We start from the raw sequence: 18,810 nt of genomic DNA on the forward strand, positions 1-18,810 counted from the left end.
GAATGGCACTTCCATTGTGGAATCATTGTGCTAATAAGGTCGGAGGCCCTGTTATATATCCACTGAGGCTACGAAAGGAACTTGGAAGACCACAGTCTGGTGATACATAGAGAGGAGCTTAAATTTGGATAGAATATGGGGATTAAGTCTTTCCTAACATCTACAAGTCTGAATAAGGACGATTCCATTGATAATTAGTAATAAAACCGTAGACTGCCATTAATGTTGCACGGAGTGGAAGAAGTCCCGGGTAGGAGAAGTCTTGAGTGAGTGGGTAATGTGAGATGGGCACAGCCTATTGAGAATCTCAAGGCCAACTGGCCTGTGCGAAACTGGCAATGCCATTACCTATAAGGGTCCAGCTCCAGGAACAGCTTTCCTCAGGGGGTCAAATAAGAGCTTATGAACGATTGATCAGTGTGTGCAGACTAGCAAGTGTGGCTTCCTGCTCCTGGATGTTTGGGCACTAAGACTGCTCACCTGCAGATACCTCCTTCAGAGACAAGTTAGCCCCGCCCCCTATGCTGAACCCATAGATACCCAGACCCATCCAGGTTTGGCTGTAGGGGTAGCCTTAAAGAACCCCACCTGATCTCAGCTTCACTATTTGTGTGTATGTCGTTTCTTCATTCATTTGCCACTCCTAGCCAGGGATACAGGCCCCAAGGGGATGAAGCCTACAGTCCCTCCTTTCTGCCTTCCCTCCCTCTCTTCCTTCCTTTCTTCCCTCCTTTATTTTTAGACAAGGTCTTATTATGTGGTCCCAGTTGGCCTTGAATTCTTGATCCTCATGCCTCAGCTCCTCAATGCTGGGCTTCCAGGTTGCATGTTGTTCTTTCAATTACAGAGTGGAGACCTGGCCGATGCCTCTGGCTTACTTCACAGTAGCAGTTTTCCAGTGTCTTCAACTATACTGAGGTCTCAGGTCTCCATAATATAGAGCTACATTAAGGACTCTGTCAGGCTAGGCCTGTGGTTCTCAACCTTCCTAATTCGGTGACCATTTAAAACACTTCCTCCTGTTACGGTGATCCGCCCCCCACCACCATAAAATTACTTGCTACCTCACTATTACAACTTTTTTCTAACTGTTATGATTTGTGATGTAAATATCTGTCTTCAGATGGTCTCAGGTAACCCCTGTGAAAGGGTCATTTGACCCCCAAATGGATCTCAACCCACAGGTTAAGAACCACTGGGCTAGGCAGTGCAACTCCCGCATCCCTGCAGCTAGAAACAGCCACGATTCATCTCTCACCCTGCTTCTATGTCCATATGTGAACTGTTTGCTGCACGAGGGTGGGTTTTACTCCAGGACCTAAGCTAATGAAGCAGCTTCTAACCAGAAAATACTGGTTATCCTAGCAGAAGGAAAGTTTTCCAGTCTGCAAGTGACATAGGTAACTTCTGCTCATATTTTATAGGTCAAAACAATCCAAAACAAACAAAAAAACTGAACACATGGCCACTGTCTTAGTCAGGGATCTCTAGAGGACTAGAACTAATGGGGTGAATCTATATGTATATATATATATATATATATATATATATATATATATATATATATATATGAATTTGCTAAATGGACCTATAGGCCATAGTGACCTATAGACCTATAGTGACCTATAGGCCAGCCAGTTCCAGGGCGTCCAGCTAATCCAACAATGGTTGTTAGTTGACAGAAAGGCTAGGGATGTGATAGTTGTTCTGTTCTCAAGGCTGGAGTTTTCAGCTGGTCTTTAGTATATGTTGGAATCCCAAAGAAATAGGTTCTGATACCAACAAAGGAATGCCTCAGCAGCAGGATACATGAGTTTGCCCATTGGAGTATTTGGTGGGGATTTCTATGCCCCTGTTTGCTCCCAGATATCTGCAGAGTGTTTCTACTCCTTTACCCCACATAGTTCCCAAATAAAAGACACAGAGACCTGGTGTTTTTATTAACAAGCTGCTGGCACTATGCTGGGCAGATTCTGAGTTATTCTAACCCTCTAAGTTGTTAATATTCAGCTAAATGCCCTGTTGCTTGTCATCTGAGGCTTGCTCCTGCTTGCTCTGCTACATGTCTGTGCTCCTTCAAGGAAACCTCATGGCAAATTCTCCTGGTATCTCCATGTGATCTCACCATACCTTTCTTTCTCTCTGTTCCTCTCTCTCTACCTGGGACCCTCTCACTGGGATTCGATCGATGATGTCCCATCTCTACTGCCCTCTCTTGGCCAGTCATAGGCTGATGAGTTCCTAATTAACCAATCAGACATGATGGAAAACAACTCTTACATAACCTTGAGACCAGAGCTGCTTGGCTATGCCGTTATCCATACTGTAGACAGATGTCTGGGCACAAAAACCAGCATCTGAATATATAATACACAAGACCAGTTCTCTTACCCATCATTGACTATCTGGCTTAGTGCATAAGTTAGGGGTTAATCCTCGTCAGTCTTGATGACAGAGGTTTCAGAGTCCCCTACTTCCAGCCTGTAATATCAGACCTGTATGGGTTTCATTTGAATAGCATCTATCTGTTGCCATACAAAAGCCATCAGTTTGTTGAACAGCATCAACCCGAGAGACAAGAGACTTAATGCCTAAATAGTCAGTATAAAAGCAACACTCTTTTTTAAGGGCAACACACAGAAATACAGAACTGATCATAGCTTTGATCTTAACAAAACAAGTAAGGAAATTCCCTGTCCCTGCTCAGTCAATCTCAAACCCCAAAAACAACTATAACAGCTGTGGTAGTGGGTTTAAAAAATATACCCCACTAAATCATAAGTCAGGGAATCAAGAGTCCAATAGAGCCATCCTGGAGATGTGGGTGGTGATGTCTCCTTCAGCGTTGAGAACTTCCCAAGTCAGGTTTGCTCATTGATGTGTTCCAGTTTGAAGGCAATTGTGAAGCATCTTCATGTTTCCTTCATATTTCCTGCAAAGAAAAAATACGCTTCTCAGGGGGTTTCTCCTCCCTGGATTTGTTATTGTTGTCTATTTGTTTAATCAGTCTCTCTGGCAGCCAATGTGCAGCATCTGCAGTTTGGGAATATATGCAGACAGAACCTCTTCCCCAGATAAGCACCGGATCTGGCCCATTCCAGGTTCCAGTTAATGGGTCTTTCCAGAGGACTGTTGCAAAATTCTTTTTGGTATCAGGATGCCAGGATCTATCTGCAGCAAATTTTCCTTCAGAATCCAAAGTTAAAAAATTTAAAATAAAGAGTGCATGATGAAGGATATTTCGGGGGATCCCTTGGTAGGATACCATTCCCCTTTTTAAAATTTTTTCAAATTGACATTTAATGGTTTGATGTGCCCTTTCTACCATACCTTGGCCCTGTGGATTATATGGAATACCCTTTTTATGTAGTATTCCCAATTTTTCACAAAATTGGTGGAAACTGGAGCTTGTATAACCTGGGCCATTGTCAGTTTTTATCTGTTTAGGCACACCCAATACAGCAATTGCATCAAGCATATGAGTGATCACATGGTTGCTTGCTTCTCCAGTTTGTAATGTCGCATAAATGAAACTACTGTATGTATCTACACATACATGTATATATTTTTGCTTTCCAAATTCATTATAATGAATAACATCCATTTGCCAGAGACTGTTTGGTATCAGTCCCTCTGGATTTACGCCCAAATGAGGAACTGGTAAAAGTTTAACACATGATTGACATTGTTTGACAATTTGTCTAGCTTGTTTTCTGGTAATTTTAAACATAACCTTTAAAGTTTTAGAATTAAGGTGATGTAACTCATGAGCCTTTATGGCCTGATCCAAATTATATGGCAAATATGATAAAGTCACTGCAGCTACACGAGTAGCTAGGTCTGCCTTGGTGTTTCCTTCAGAGAGAGGACCTGGTAGCCCAGTGTGGGCTCTCAGGTGTCCTATAAAGAATTTACACTTTCTCCTCAAAATTGTTCACACTGTAAAAACAAATCAGCTGCTTCTGAGAATGCTTTATTTGTGCAGCAGTTTCTAACAAAGGGATAGACTGAGCTATATATGAGCTATCTGTGTAAATATTAATGGTTTGATTTGGAAATGCTTGAAACACAGCAATAACAGCATGTAATTCAACCAATTGAGCTGACACAGATGATGTAGCAAAGGAGATTACTTGATCTTTAAAGGCATAAGCAGCTGTTCCTGATGAGGAACCATCAGTGAAAACTAGCAATGCTTTCTTGATAGGTGCATGTGCAGTACGAGATGGAAAAACAAATGCATGATGATTACAAAACTGAACCAATTTATCTGGTGGATAATAATTATCTGACCACCAAATGAGGCACATGCAATAGGCCAAACTTCAGAACTCTGCATAAGCCAATCAACTCGATACCTTGTATAGGGTTGTACTATGACATCAGGATCTTTTCCAAAGTATTTTTGACTGTTATCTCTGCCTAACATAATCATATCTGCTACAGCTGCATAGTATGGATAAAGAAACTTCTTAGGGGATGAGGGAAGATGAACCCATGATATAGGTGCAGTTTGCCAAAAAAAAAAAAAAACAAACTGCAGTAGGAGTTAGTTTAGTGTTTTAAAAATAAGAAAATATAAAACTTATTTTCTACCTTGCAATCTCTTGCAAAGTGTCTAGGCTTGCCACATTTAAAACAGGCCTTTTTGTCTCTACTTGCCTTAAAATCTTAAAAAAGATTGTCCTTGCATGGCAGCTGCCATAGCTAAGCCCTGTTGGTAGGAGGTACCTATGTCAGAACAGAGTCTGATATACCCTGTAAGGTCTGTCTTTTTCCTGTAGGGTCTAATGTTCGCTTGGCAGGCAGGATTGGCATTTTCATATGCAAGTTGTTTCACATAATCTACACCTGCCTCTGCATTACCAAAAATCCTCCCTGCTGTTGTCATTAATCGATGAACAAAGTCAGAAAATCGTTCATCAGGCCCTTGCCTGACTGCTGTTAAAGATGTGCCAGGGTCTCCCTTTACCGGGAGTTTACGCCAAGCCTTCATGGCTGCATTTTGAATTTGAGCAAATAAGCCTGGGTCATATTGCATCTGGTTATCACTAGAAGCATATTGCCCTTCTCCTACTAAGGCATCAAAGGACCAACCATTGCCTGCCTGAGTGTTTCTCCTAGCTGTCTCTTTACAATCCTCATGATACTTTGATTTCCAAATAAGATAGTCACCACCGATAAGAACTGCTCTCACTAATGTATTCCAATCACTAGGAGTCAGCCACTCCTCTGCGGCAGACTCTAAAATTGCAAGAGTAAAGGGAGCAGTGGCACCATAATGTGATACTGCATTTTTTAAATCTTTAATAATTTGAAAATTAAACCCTCTGTGATGTCTCCAAGCAACCCCTTGAGCGTCTCTGGTCTCTGATACAGGGAAAGCCTTAGTGTCTCCCTCCTCTGGCTGATCTGCAGCTGAACTAAAGCTAAAGGATAGGGGCTGCCTTTGGACTCTGAGTTGAGGAACGAAAGGAATTGGGGGATTTTCACAGTTGGCCTCTCGAGACATCTTCCCTGTCCTTAATTTTTGTAGCTGATTAATTAAGTCCTGATACTCTTCTTCTAACCCTATTAGTTGTTTAAGAATAGAAATTTTGTCCTGTAACTCCTTTCTGGGATCTACAACCACTGTCTCCACAGTGGGAGCCTCTGGAGGTGGAGGTGCCCTGGGAGAGGGGCTTTGGGAAGAGGGCCATTCAGGGTCATAATATTTGACTGTCTCTTTCTCTAGGTCGGCACAATCTGGCTCTGACAAATTGTCATCAACCTTTGGTTGTATTTTGGATTCTAATTTCGGATATATACGTTTCTTTTTATTTTGAACATGAAAGACAGCATTCAAACAATGAAACAAAAGCAGACAATTAACACACATGAGCAGCAAACAACAAAACAAACACAGAGAGTTGAGCTCAGGCTGACTTATTTCTTGCCCCATTTTCATTATCATGACTTACCTTTTTTGAGGCGGCAGATCGTGATCACCTTCTGAATTTTCAGTCGACCCTTCTTCCAGTAATGTCCCTTACTGGATCTCTCGTTCTTGCTGCTTCTTGTTGAGCGCCAAAATGTTGAGACCCATGCTGGAGCCAAACTTTGGGTGCCAAAATGTTGAGACCCGCCCTGCCCCACACTTGGAAGCCAAAATGTTGGGGACCGATCTGCTCCACACTGGGGATCAGAATGTCCCGGACTGCTCTGCTGCTAGCAAGAGAGAGAGAGTGGGGGAAGAAGGGGAAGAGACAACGAAGAATAGAGACAAGCCAGAGGATCTGTAGTCAAGTCTCTTTTACTGTCTCCCATAGACTATATTCACACCTCCTCTTGACTCTCTTACAAGGAAATCCTGGGTATTTATAAGCACAAGCAGGAGAACACAAGTGAAGACATTTTACCACGTGCACCATGCAGCTGAGGTCACTAAACAACAAAACAAGCTATGTGGAATAAACTAGATGCTTGTCAGAGTGTGCTCAGCTGTTGTAGGTTGTTGAAAAACAAGTCTCTATCAGGGTATATGGCTCGAGATGGCTGCAAAGGCTTTCTGCCAAAAGTTGGCTCCCAACACCCAGCTGCTTGGGTTTTAGTTGTGAAAGGACAACATAAACCCCATTGTCCCCATTTAAGGACCCCATTTGTCTCCATTTAAGGACCACATTTGATTTCAAAAGAAGGCCATAGCTCCAGGGACAGACCATCAAATCCAGAACATGATCATAAAACCCTTTCTCCAAGAACAGCCTAGGGATAATCACAAAAATGGGGAAATATCGTATTTCAGGATGGGCCATTTGCTGGACAGCCCTATATCACCCACCAATGAAAGTTTAGATTACTGAATCCTTCTAGAGAGTTCCCATGGTTCCCTATAAAAAAAGGTCTGTGTGCCTTTGTCTGGGGATGCCATTTCAAGAAAATGGTTGACACCCCCCCCCATGCTGGTTCTTTCTGCTAAATGAATGGTCTTTGTCTTTACATATTTAATATCTGTGTCTGAGGTCTTCCTTCAGCAATTTTTGGACCCCTAAGGTTGATTCCAGGTGTAGCAAGCTGACAAGCAAGATTAATCATCACTGTCACACAATCATTTGGGCAGCAAAAATTTAAATAAATAAAATCTAATTTTAATGGTTAAATAAAAAGAATATACCAATAATATGATCTATATGATCTATCTATCTATCTATCTATCTATCTATCTATCTATCTATCTATCTATCTATCTCTCCTCTGACAGAGTCTGGAGGGACGGCACAGCAGTAACAGCACTTGATATTCTTCCAGAGGACCCAGGTTTGATTGCCAGAATTCACTTAGTGGACTACAAATAACTCCCTGTAACTTCAGTTCCAGGAGTCCAACACCCTTTTCTGATTTTCTTGATTACCAGCTATGCATATGATGTTCATACTGAGATGCAGGCATACACTCAAACACATAAGAAATATTTTTTGATAAAAAAAAAACCTTATGAATAGAACTTTCAAAACGTTTCATTGGGCTTTGGAACAATTTGTTCTTTGTTCTCTCAAGTAATTTCGACATTATTTTATTTAGTGGACAGAAGTTATAATCCCTGGGTAAGGTAGTCTAAACTATAAATATTTATGACTAGGAAAAGGCAAATTTCAAAGGTGGAAACTAATAAGAATCCATGTGTCATGGATGGGCTAAGGTTTTTTATTTATTTATTTATTTTTAGATTTGTTTTAGTTTATGAGTAGAAGCTTGCCCAGGCTTTTGTTTTGTTTTGTTTTTGTTTTTGTTTTTGTTTTTGTTTTTGTTTTTTTGGTTTTTTTTTTTTTGTTTTTTTTTTTTGTTTTTTTGAGACAGGGTTTCTCTGTGTAGTCCTGGCTGTCCTGGAACTCCCTCTGTAGACCAGGCTGGCCTCAAACTCAGAAATCCGCCTGCCTCTGCCTCCCAAGTGCTGGGATTAAAGGTGTGCGCCACCACTGCTTGGCAGAAGCTTGCCCAGTTTTACAAACTCTTTGTGGTTTTGCTCTGTCCCATGAAGCTGTGTTCAGACATGGGATGCCTCTCTAGCCTGCATTCAGAAAGAAAGATGCACAGAAAAGACCCATGGCCAACTGCCTACTCAGATCATACAAGTACAGGAAGAAGGGAGAATGGAGCCCCTGATTAGACATCTTTGCTACAGAAACAACCAATCCCTGTTCCCAGACGATTGTAAATACTTTTTTAAAAAATGTATAAAACATAGAACATGAGGGGTGCTGTCTTGAGTTGATTATTGTTCTAGTTAGGGTTACCATTGCTGTGATAAAACATTATGACCTGGGTCTTGGAGAGATGGCTCAAAGGTTAAGAGCACTGACTGCTCTTCTAGAGGTCCTGAGTTCAATCCCCAGCAACTACATGATGGCTCACAGCCATCTGCAATGGGATCCAATGCCCTCTTCTGGTGTGTCTGAAGACAGCTGTAGTGTACTGGTATAAATAAAATAAATAAGTCTTAAAAAAAAAAAAACTATGACCAAAAGCAAGTTGGCGAAACAGTTAGAGACACCCCCACTCCCACTGTTAGGAGTCCCACAAAACCTCCAAGCTAAACAACTGTAGCATGTATGCAGAGGACCTAGCGTACACCCATGCAGGCTCCATGACTGTTGCTTCAGTCTCTGTATGCCCCAATGAGCCTTGTGTAGTTGATTCTGTGGGTTGTATTCTCCTGGTGACCTCAAAACCCTCTGGCTCCTTCTTCCCACTCCTCTGTGGAATCCCTGAGCTCTGCTGTGGGTCTCTGCATCCAGTCCCATCAACTGCTGGAGGAAGCTTCTCTGATGACGACTGGGCTAGGCACTGGTCAATGTGCATAGCAGAATAACAGGAATCATTTTATTAACTTTTTTTGTCAGTAGTGTTTGGTTCTACCCTAGGTCTCTGAGCCATCCAGCTTCCAGTTCCTGGATCTCAAGGCAGTGTCTCCCTCTCCTGGTGTGGGCCCTCCAGTTAGACCAGTTGTTGGTTGGCCACTCCCATAAGCTCTGAGCCTCCATTGCCCCAGCACATCTTGCAGGCAGGACAGGTCAAGGGTTTTGTGGCTAGGTTGGTGTTCTAGTCCCATCACTGGAAACCTTGCCTTGTTATAGAAGAGGGCCAATTCAGGCTCCATATCTGCTATTACTAGAAGTCCTTACTAGGGTCACCCTCATATATTCCAGAAAGTATCCACTGAATTAGGTTTCCACATCACTCTCTAAATGTCCCTCTCTTCTGGTCATCTCTCCCCATACTCTTACCCTTTGTCCATTCCTTCTCCCTCCTGTTCCCACTCCTATCTTCTCTCAGTTGGCCTGCAAAATCTATTCTATTTCCCCTTGAGAGAGATTCATGCACACCCGTCCCCACCTCCCCTCCCCCAAGCCTTCCTTGCTACTTAGCCTCTCTGGTGTGTGGATTGTAGTGGGATTATTCTTTACTTAACAGCTAATATCCACTTATGAGTACATATCATGTTTGTCATTCTGAAGCTGTCAATCAACTCTCTCAAGATTATTTTTTCCAGTTCCATCCATTTTTTCTAACCACTGAGTACTACCACATTTTCTTTATCCACTCTTCAGTTGAAGGACATCTAGGTGGTTTCTGTTTCCCGGCTATTATGAATAAAACCACTATAAACATAGTTGAGCAAGTGTCCTTGTGGTAGGATGGAGTATGCCCAATAGTATAGATGGGTCTTGAGGTAGACCGAGTCCCAGTTTTCTGAGGAACCACCATATTGATTTCCATCGTGGCTATGCAAGTTTGAGCTCCCATCAGCAATGGTGGAGTGTTCCCCTTGCTCTACATCCTCAGCAGCCTGAGCTAACACTTGTGTTTTTTCTCTCTGTTATTCTGACAGGAGTATAATATGGAATCCCAGAGTCATTTTGATTTGCATTTCCCTGATGGTTAAGGATGTTGAACATTTCTTTAAGTGTTTCTCAACCATTTGAGATTTATCTAGTGAGAATTTTCTCTTTAGTCTGCACCTCGTTTTTTAAGTTGGATTATTTAGTTTGTTAATGTCTACTTTCTTGATATATTTTCCTATTCTGTTGGTTTTGTCCTATTGACAAGGTCCTTTGCCTTACAGAAGCTTTCAGTTTCATGAGGTCCCGTTTATTTATTATCTATCTTAGGGCCTGCAGTATCAGTGTTCTGTTTAGGGAGTTGTCTTCCTGTCACCTCAAGAGACATTCAAGGCTACTCCCCACTCTCTCTCCTTTCAGGTTCAGGGGTCTTTGATCCACTTGGGCTTGAGTTTTATACAGGGTGGTAAGTATGGATTGTTCTAGCTGTCCAGTTAGACCAATACCATTTGTTGAAGATGCTTTCTTTTTTCTAGTGTGTATTTCTCACTTCATTATATAAAAATTCAGGTGTCAATAGGTGTGTAAATTTATGTCTGGGTCTTTGATTCAATCCAATTGAGCAATCTATCTGTTTTTTTGTCCCAATACCATGAGGTTTTTATTACTGTTGCTCTGTACTACAGCTTGATATCAGGGATGGTGATTCCTCAAAATTTTCTTATTGTTTAAAATTGGTTTAGCTATCCTGAGTTTTTTGTTTTTCCATATAAAATTGAGTATTGTCCCTTCAAGGTCTGTAAAGAATTGTGTTGGAATTTTGATGGGGATTGTCTTGAATCTGTAGACTGGTTTGATAGGATGGCCATTTTTACTATGTTAATTTTACCAATCCATGAACATGAGAGATCTTTCCATCTTTTGATATCTTCTTCAATTTCTTCCTTCAACTACTTGAGGTTTTTGTCATATTAGTCTTTCACTTGTTTGGTTAGGGTTGTCCCAAGATATTTTATATTATTTGTGGCTATTGTGAATGGTGTTGTTTCCCTGATTTCTTTCTCAGTCAACTCCATTTGTATTTGTCTATAGGAGGGCTACTGATTTTTTTTTTTTTTTTTTTTTTTTTTTAGCTAATCTTGTATCCAGCCACATCACTGAATGTGTTTATTAACTGTAGGAATTACTTGGTAGAATTTTGGGGTTGCTAATGTCATCTGCACAACATATCATCTGCAAATAATGATACTTGGACTTCTTCCTTTCTAACATGTACTCCCTTGCTCTCCTTCAGTTGTCTTATTGCTTTAGTTAGAATTTCAAGTACTATATTAAATAGATATGGAGAGAGTGGGCAGCCCTGTTTTGTTCCTGATTTTAGTTGAATTGCTTTGAATTTCTCTTCATTTTGTTTAATGTTGCTATAGGCTTGCTCTATATTGCTTTTATTGTGTTTAGGTATGTCACTTGTATCCCTAATCTCACTAAGACTTTTATCATGAAGGGGTGTTGGATTTTATCAAAGGCTTTTTTTTTTTTTTTTGGCATGTAATGAGATAATCATGTGTTTTTCTTTAGTTTTTTTTTTAAATGTGGATTACATTGACTGATTTTTATATGTTGAACCTTCCTTGTATCTCTGTGTTGAAGCCTACTTGATCATGATAGATGATCATTTTGATGTGTTCTTGGATTTTGTTTGTAAATATTTTATCAAGTATTTTTGCATCTATGTTCATAAGGAAAATTGGTCTGCAATTCTCTTCCTTGGTTGAATCTTTGTGTGGTTTGGGTATCAAGGTGACTATAGCCTCATAAAATAAATTTGGCAATGTTCCTTTTGTATTTATTTTGTGGAATAATTTGAGTAGTATTAGCGTTAGCTCTTCTTCAAAAGTCTAGTAAAATTCTGCACTAAATCCATCTGGCCCTGGGAGTTTTTGGTTGAGGAACTTTTAATGACCACTTCTATTTTCTTAGGGGCTATAGGTCTAGGTCAGAGGTCAGGGGTCAGCTCCAGCAGTATGTTCAGTGATCCAGGGAGGGGACGTGGGGTCGGTGATTAATGTAAAGTAGCCACACACACACACTTGGTGGATGAAGCAAGCTCTAACAGGCTCCAACAGGCTCCAACATCTTTGTTCTTTCTCTTAGCCTTTTTAAACCACCTAAGACAAAAATTCTCTCTCTCTCTCTCTCTCTCTCTCTCTCTCTCTCTCTCTCTCTCTGTTTTTTGTTTTGTTTTGTTTTGTTTTAAGTCAGGGTTTTTCTGTGTAGCCCTGGCTGTCCTGGAACTCACTCTGTAGACCAGGCTGGCCTCGAACTCAAAAATCTGCCTGCCTCTGCCTCTCAAGTGCTGGGATTAAAGGCATGCACCACCACTGCCTGGTGACAAAGATTCTCCTTGTGAGAAAAAAAAGATTACCTCATAGTCACAACTTACACATTCTCTAAAAACAACCACTGTTGGGGTTTGTGAATTGCCAAACAAACCACTCAGACACCCACCTCAGTCAAATAGGGATGGTTTATTGAATACCACACCTCAAGACAGATTGATCAGGGACACGATTCAGGCTCAGAAGCTGAACCATAACCCAGAGTTAAGGGCCAACAGGACTTTTTAAGCCTGAGATCTACAAACATTTGTGCCAAGTTATTTCACCAATCAGGACTTATGGATAGGGGGCTTTCCTTTGGATCATGTCTTTGATGTACATTTATCCTGTTCCCATTGACTGGGGTATTTAAGTGTGGCAGGGGACTTGCCTTGTCTAACAGTTATGTCTAAACCTGTTAATCAGGATAGGACTTGTCTTAACTTGCAACCAGAGTGTCAGTTGCAAGTAAATCTCTTTCGCCAATTAGAATGTCAGTTAGGGAGGTCTTGAGAACTTAAACTTCCCTTGACCCCTACTCAAATGGAAGTCATGTTCCAAATAGTGTCTTACATTGCTTATGTTGGGGTCCATCCCAGATGCAGATTATAAAAGCAAATACCATAAAAGCTTATACACAGGTGAAGGAAGTGCCACTGGGGGATTGGTTTGGGTCCAGGCTTATTGTGGGCAACTATGCATAGCAGTTCTACTGTCTTCAATCAGATTAATTTCCAAGAACACAGAACAGAGCAGAATATGTAATCACCTTGGGCATGAGAAAGTTTCCTAGTGATAGTAGAAACGTAAGAAAGTTTCCATCGGGCAGTGGTGGCACACGCCTTTAATCCCAGCACTTGGGAGGCAGAGGCAGGAAGATTTCTGAGTTTGAGGTCAGCCTGGTCTACAGAGTTCCAGGATAGCTAGGGCTATACAGAGAAACCCTGTCTCGGAAAAGAAAAAAAAAAGAAAGAAAGAAAGTTTCCTTATAATGGCAGGCTAAGTAGGTAATGGTTACCTAGGCCTAAACATTTTACATAGACCTTAATGTTTTACCTAGGTCTTAACATGTCATCTAGGCATTAATATTTTTCCTAGACCTTAACACTCACCACACAAACATATTCTTCCAAACAGCTTAATTCATTACACAAGAGGAAATTACAACAAGATTACTGATTATATATTCTTCTTTTGAAACTCATACCTAACTGAACATTTACTGTCTACAAATTTACCTGTCTACAAATTCACCATAACCTCAAAAGAAATAATTTTGTCATTGATTAACAAAGTTTAAGCAAGCCAAGTCTACAGTAGCAAGTTTTTCTCTATGTTTAGCTGATGACAATTTGTATTTACCAAGAAACAGAGTGTTTCCCTTACATCTTAATTTTGATGTCTTACTGAGCTAATCTGGCTAATTATCTACTCTCTATTCTTATACTCATAATAGAATTTTTTTACTCTTTGTTCATAACCCTGTCTTTTCATAGTACACACTAAAACCTGGAACCACATCCCTAGGTCACAAGATCGAGGAATTCAGACCCAACCTAGAATCAATGATTTCTTTCATCATTAACTTGTTCCAAGCATGCTTTCTCTTCCAAGTACAATTCCATGCCTGTAATGCATGAAAGCTCACCGTACGCCTTTTTAAACTGTGTAACACTCACTACTCTCCAAAAAGGGGCACAGCTTACTGTTAGTTTTACCTTTCTTATATTTTCCTGGTAAAACAACTTAAACCATCTCCTTAATCTTTCTTATCAGCTATACTAACTTCCTAAAATTATTTAAATCAAATCAGGAATTCTGTAAAACCACTAATTCACCTAAGCAGTATTATTTTAGGAAAGTTCATCTTCATATTGATCTTCAGGAAAATTGCCTGATACGGTGGGCTATCTCTCATGAAGCAATCACACCACACCATAGGCAGTGAGGGTCTCCCTATGCCCATTCATACCATGCACACACAGGAGGACTAGGGTGATGACAAACATAAGAAGGCACACCAGCAGCAAGAAGCAATCCAGAGATGAACCCTCCCCTCCTGCCCTGGGCTGTGCCTCTTTGGGATACATCCACTGATTACAAAATGGTGGGTCATCTCTAGGAAGCTCACTTGCCCACCAAAGTTTCTGTTCCATGACATCTTCCATGTCTATTTAAGTTGTTTATTTGATCTGGATTTGACTTTGATAAGTGTCAATTTCCTATTTTGTGGAATACAAGTTTTTAGAGTATGACATAATAATTCTTTGGATTTCCTTAGTGTCTGTTGTTATTTCTTCCTTTTTGTTTCTGATTTTAGGGCATAGATATTAAGAATTAAAATGTCATCTCAGCAGATTTTTTTTCCTTTAACGAGTATGTAGTGCCCTTCCCTATCTTTCCTGATTTGTTTTTTACTCTGAGGTAAAGTCTTCCCTTGATGCTAAGGTGTGTTTCTTTAATGTAGCTGAAGGGTAGATTCTCTTTTTACATCCATTGTGTTAGTCTGTGTCTCTTTATTCGGGAATTGAGCCCATCGATATTCAGAGATATCAATGATCAATAATTGCTAATTCTTATTATGGTGGTGGTGGTGGTGGTGGTGGTGGTGGTGTGTGTGTGTGTGTGTGTGTGTGTGTGTGTGTGTGTGTGTATCTCTGTGTGTGTGCATGCATACCATACAGATGTGATTCCAATCTCGTTTTACTAGTGTGAGATTTTTTTTTTACCTGTGTTTTTATGGGTATAGTTAACCTCTTTAGATTGGAATTTTCTTTCTAGTGTCTTCTATAATTTGTAGATATATATTGTTTAAAATTGACTTTATCATATTCCATGACTTTATCAGGAAATATCCTGTTTTCTCCATTGATTGTGATTGAAAGTGTTGCTGGATATAGTAGTTTGGGCTGACATCTGTAGTCTCAGTAGCCTTCTGGCTTTTAGAGACTCCATTGGAAAGTTGGGTGTAATTCTGATAGGTCTGCCTTTATGTGTTATTAGCTCGTTTTCTCTTTCAGGTTTCAATATTCTTTCTTTGTTCCTTATGTTTAGTGTTTTGATTAATATGTGGTGAGGAGACTTTCTTTTCTGGTCCCATCTATTTGGTATTTTGTTGGCTTCTTGTATCTTTATAGACATCTCCTTCTTTAGGTTAGGAAACTTTTCTTCTATGATTTTGTTGAAAACATTCTCTAGGCCTTTGAGTGGGAATTTTCATTCTTCATCTATTTCTATTATTCTTAGCTTTGGTCTTTTTATAGTGCCTCAGATTTCCTATATGGTTTTTGTCAGAAATATTTTAGATTAAACATTTTCTTTGACTGATGTATCTATTTCTTCTATTGTGTCTCCAACACCCAAGATTCTCTCTTCCATTTCTTGTATTCTGTTGGTGATGCTGTCAACTTCTATGTAAGTAAGTTCCTGCTAACTTACATAGAATTCCCTCAGGGTGTGTTTTCTTTATTGTTTCTAGTTCCATTTTTAGGTTTTGGATAGTTCTATTTGTTCATCAGTTTATTCAACTGTTTCTTTTTCTTTTTTTTCTTGGCTTTCTTTAAAGAATTTCCTCGTTTCCTTCTATTTTTTTTGTCTTTTCCCGGATTTCTTTAAGGACTTCACTAACGTCTTTAAAACCCTCTATCATCTTCTTTTTCTTGTGCTTCAGCTGTGTTGGAATATTCAGGGCTGGCTGTCATCTGATAGCTGGGCTCTGGTAGTGACATATTGCCCTGGCTGTTGCTGGTTATGTTCTGACACTGGTGTTTAGGTATCTGGGTTTGGGGTAATTACAGGTCTAGGTGCTGATTTGTGGGTTTGTCTTTGTTGGACAGGTGTTTTGTTTCTTGGTTTTTGTTTCCTCTTTGGTCTATTGGCCTGTGTGGCCTATGGTTGAGCAAGGGGTCTCCACCTGAGTTGAAGACTGGACTTCAGCTGGTGGCAGGCATGGTATCATGTTGAGCAGGGTTCTCTGCCCAAATTGGGGGTTGGAGTTCTGGTGGCCTGTGTGGGCTCTGATCCAGCACGGGAGTCTGTGCAAGTTGGAGGCTGGTACATGGCAATGAAGAGGGAGGGGGATTGGGGATAGTATTGGGGAAGGACACCGAGAGAGTGGATGAAGTCTGTGGGTGGGCAGCCTACCTGAAGTTCTGGTGGCTGGTGTGGCCTTTGGTTCAACAGAGTGTTTTCCCCTGAGTTGGGGGCTGGAATATGTCGATGAGGAGCAAGGGAGGAGGGATTGGCAATATACGGGAGTGGGGAGACTAAGAGAGTGAAGAAAGTCCATGGGTGGGCAACCTACCTGGTCTTCTGGAAGACATGGCCTGCAAGGGGTATCTGCCTTAGGGAACCAGGAGAGTGGGAAAGGTCTGTGGTAGCTGGACCACCTGGTTCTCTAGTCATTCTTTTTTCTTCTCTTTCTCTTTTCTCTTCTTTCTTTTCTTTTTCCTCTTGTTTCTTTTTTCTTCCTTTTCTCTTTTCTTTTTTTTTCTTTTCAAGATAGGGTCTTACAATGTATTCTGCTGGTTTGGAACTCTCTATGTAGACCAGGTTGGCCTCAAACACACAGACCCACTTACCTCTGCTTCTTGAGTGTTCTATAACCTATACCTCTTCCTATAGACTGTCCTGGCTTTGAACTCACAGCAATCCTCCTATCTCAGCCTCCCCAAATCTGAGATTACAAGTGTGAGCCACCACACCTAGGAGATTTGAACTATGTTCAATCAAGAAATAATGTCATCTGTTAGGATAAGGTCTGATGAATGACTTTGGTTGTATGAATACAAATTAGTCATACTCTAGATATGTTGGATCCCTTATCAAAGCAATTCACAAATATTTAAATTGTGTTGTACTTCTGATTTGTGATCTAATAAAGAGATGTTTCAGAAAAAATGGCTCTGTATAATAGTAGAACTGTAGACAATTTCTTCTCTTTCAAATTTATTCGTATGTGTGAGTGTATACCACATGTGTGTGGGTGCCTATGGAAAACTGGAAGAGAGCACTGGATCCCCTAGAGCTGGAGTTACAAGCAGTTGTATGCCACTTGGGTTCTGGCAACCAAACATAGATCTTCTGCAAGAGCAATGAGCCCTCTTAAACCACCGAGCCATCTCTCCAGCTATGCCCATGGACAAGTGCAGTAGCAGATCGCTCCTTCAATCCCCTGCAATGGATCAGATCCTCCTGATCTGAAGGACATGTAGCAATTTTCCTTCTGTGAAACCTCCTCTTCTGGCTTTGGAACAATTTGTTCTTATTCAGTGAGAATCATCTCAGTGTGGCTCATGCCCTGAATTAATCCAGCCATGAGCTCTGTAAGTTCAGTAATGCATCTTAGGTGATAGAGTCAAAGACTAGAGAATCATTATCTAAACTCTTAAGCTCAGCACTATTCTCTACGTTTTAAAGCATTTACAGAAAAAAATTCAGCACTCTTTTTGGTCACTAGCCCTCTGTCTAGCTCCACAGTTTGGCGCTGGCACGCCTACCAAGTCTACCATCACATTGCCAGCACAGATTGCTTCTTTAAAATGACATCTCTCAGGACTGCAAAGCTGACTCAGCAGTTAAGGGCTCTGACTGCCCCTCCAGAGTTCTGTTCCCCTCACCCACGTGACAGCCCATTGCCCTCTTCTGGCCTCCGAAGGCACATGTGTTGGCAAACACTCGTACTGCAGAGGCAGGCAAATGAGGCCTGCCTGGTATACAGAGTGAGCATTACATGGAAAAACTCTGTCTCAGAAAAAAACAAACAACAAAAACCCTTTCAGATAGTTGGTGGCTTTTCGGTTATATACACGCTTTATGGGTTGAGCAGTTTTATGGGTGTTCTTAAAGTGGACACCAGTCTTTGAACCTCTTTATTCGTACGATTTTTGTAAGGTTTTCTGGGTCAAGAGAATAGTGAGCACCAGCTTCACAGATGGGGTCAGGCCACTTACAAGAAGAGCTGTTCTTTTTCTTTTCATCCTTGTCATAATAGACATGACCTAATAAATGTGACTCAACAGCACATAAATACTTGCAGAGTCCACACTGTCTGTGGCAATGCCAAGTGTAGCAACTTCTGGAGATGAAACAAACACTCCCCACAGCAACGCTGACACACTTCAGGGCTTACTGACTTAGCTAGCAAATGGCGCTGGCATTTCTCATGTTTCTCCTACTAGACTGTTCTTTCCATGGTTTTATTAATTTCTAACCCACTAATTACGCACTTTATTGAGATAAAAGCCACATAACATAAAATTCCCAGCTTTTATGATTTCAAAGTGCACAGTTGTGTTCTTTAAAAATGTATATTCCCGGTGTTCTGTAACAATTATGACTTTCTTAATTCCTGAGCAGTTCTGACACCCCAGAACCAACTTCACTCTTCCCATCTCTCTCAACTTTTACCCCCTGGGAACTACTGCTGCTTGATTTTCTTTCCATGTGTTTGTTCTGTTTTTGTACATTTCCTATAAATGGAATCAAAATCTTGTGGCCTTTTCTATCTTGCTCCCCCTTCCCCTTTGCCTAAGGTTTTCTAGATTTATCGATCCTGCAGATGTGGCAAGACCTCATTTCTTTATCATTATATGGAACATGCCCCCTGCCTGTTC

This window comes from Arvicanthis niloticus, chromosome 1 (assembly GCF_011762505.2).
Source record: "Arvicanthis niloticus isolate mArvNil1 chromosome 1, mArvNil1.pat.X, whole genome shotgun sequence".
In the NCBI taxonomy this organism is placed as follows: domain Eukaryota; kingdom Metazoa; phylum Chordata; class Mammalia; order Rodentia; family Muridae; genus Arvicanthis; species Arvicanthis niloticus.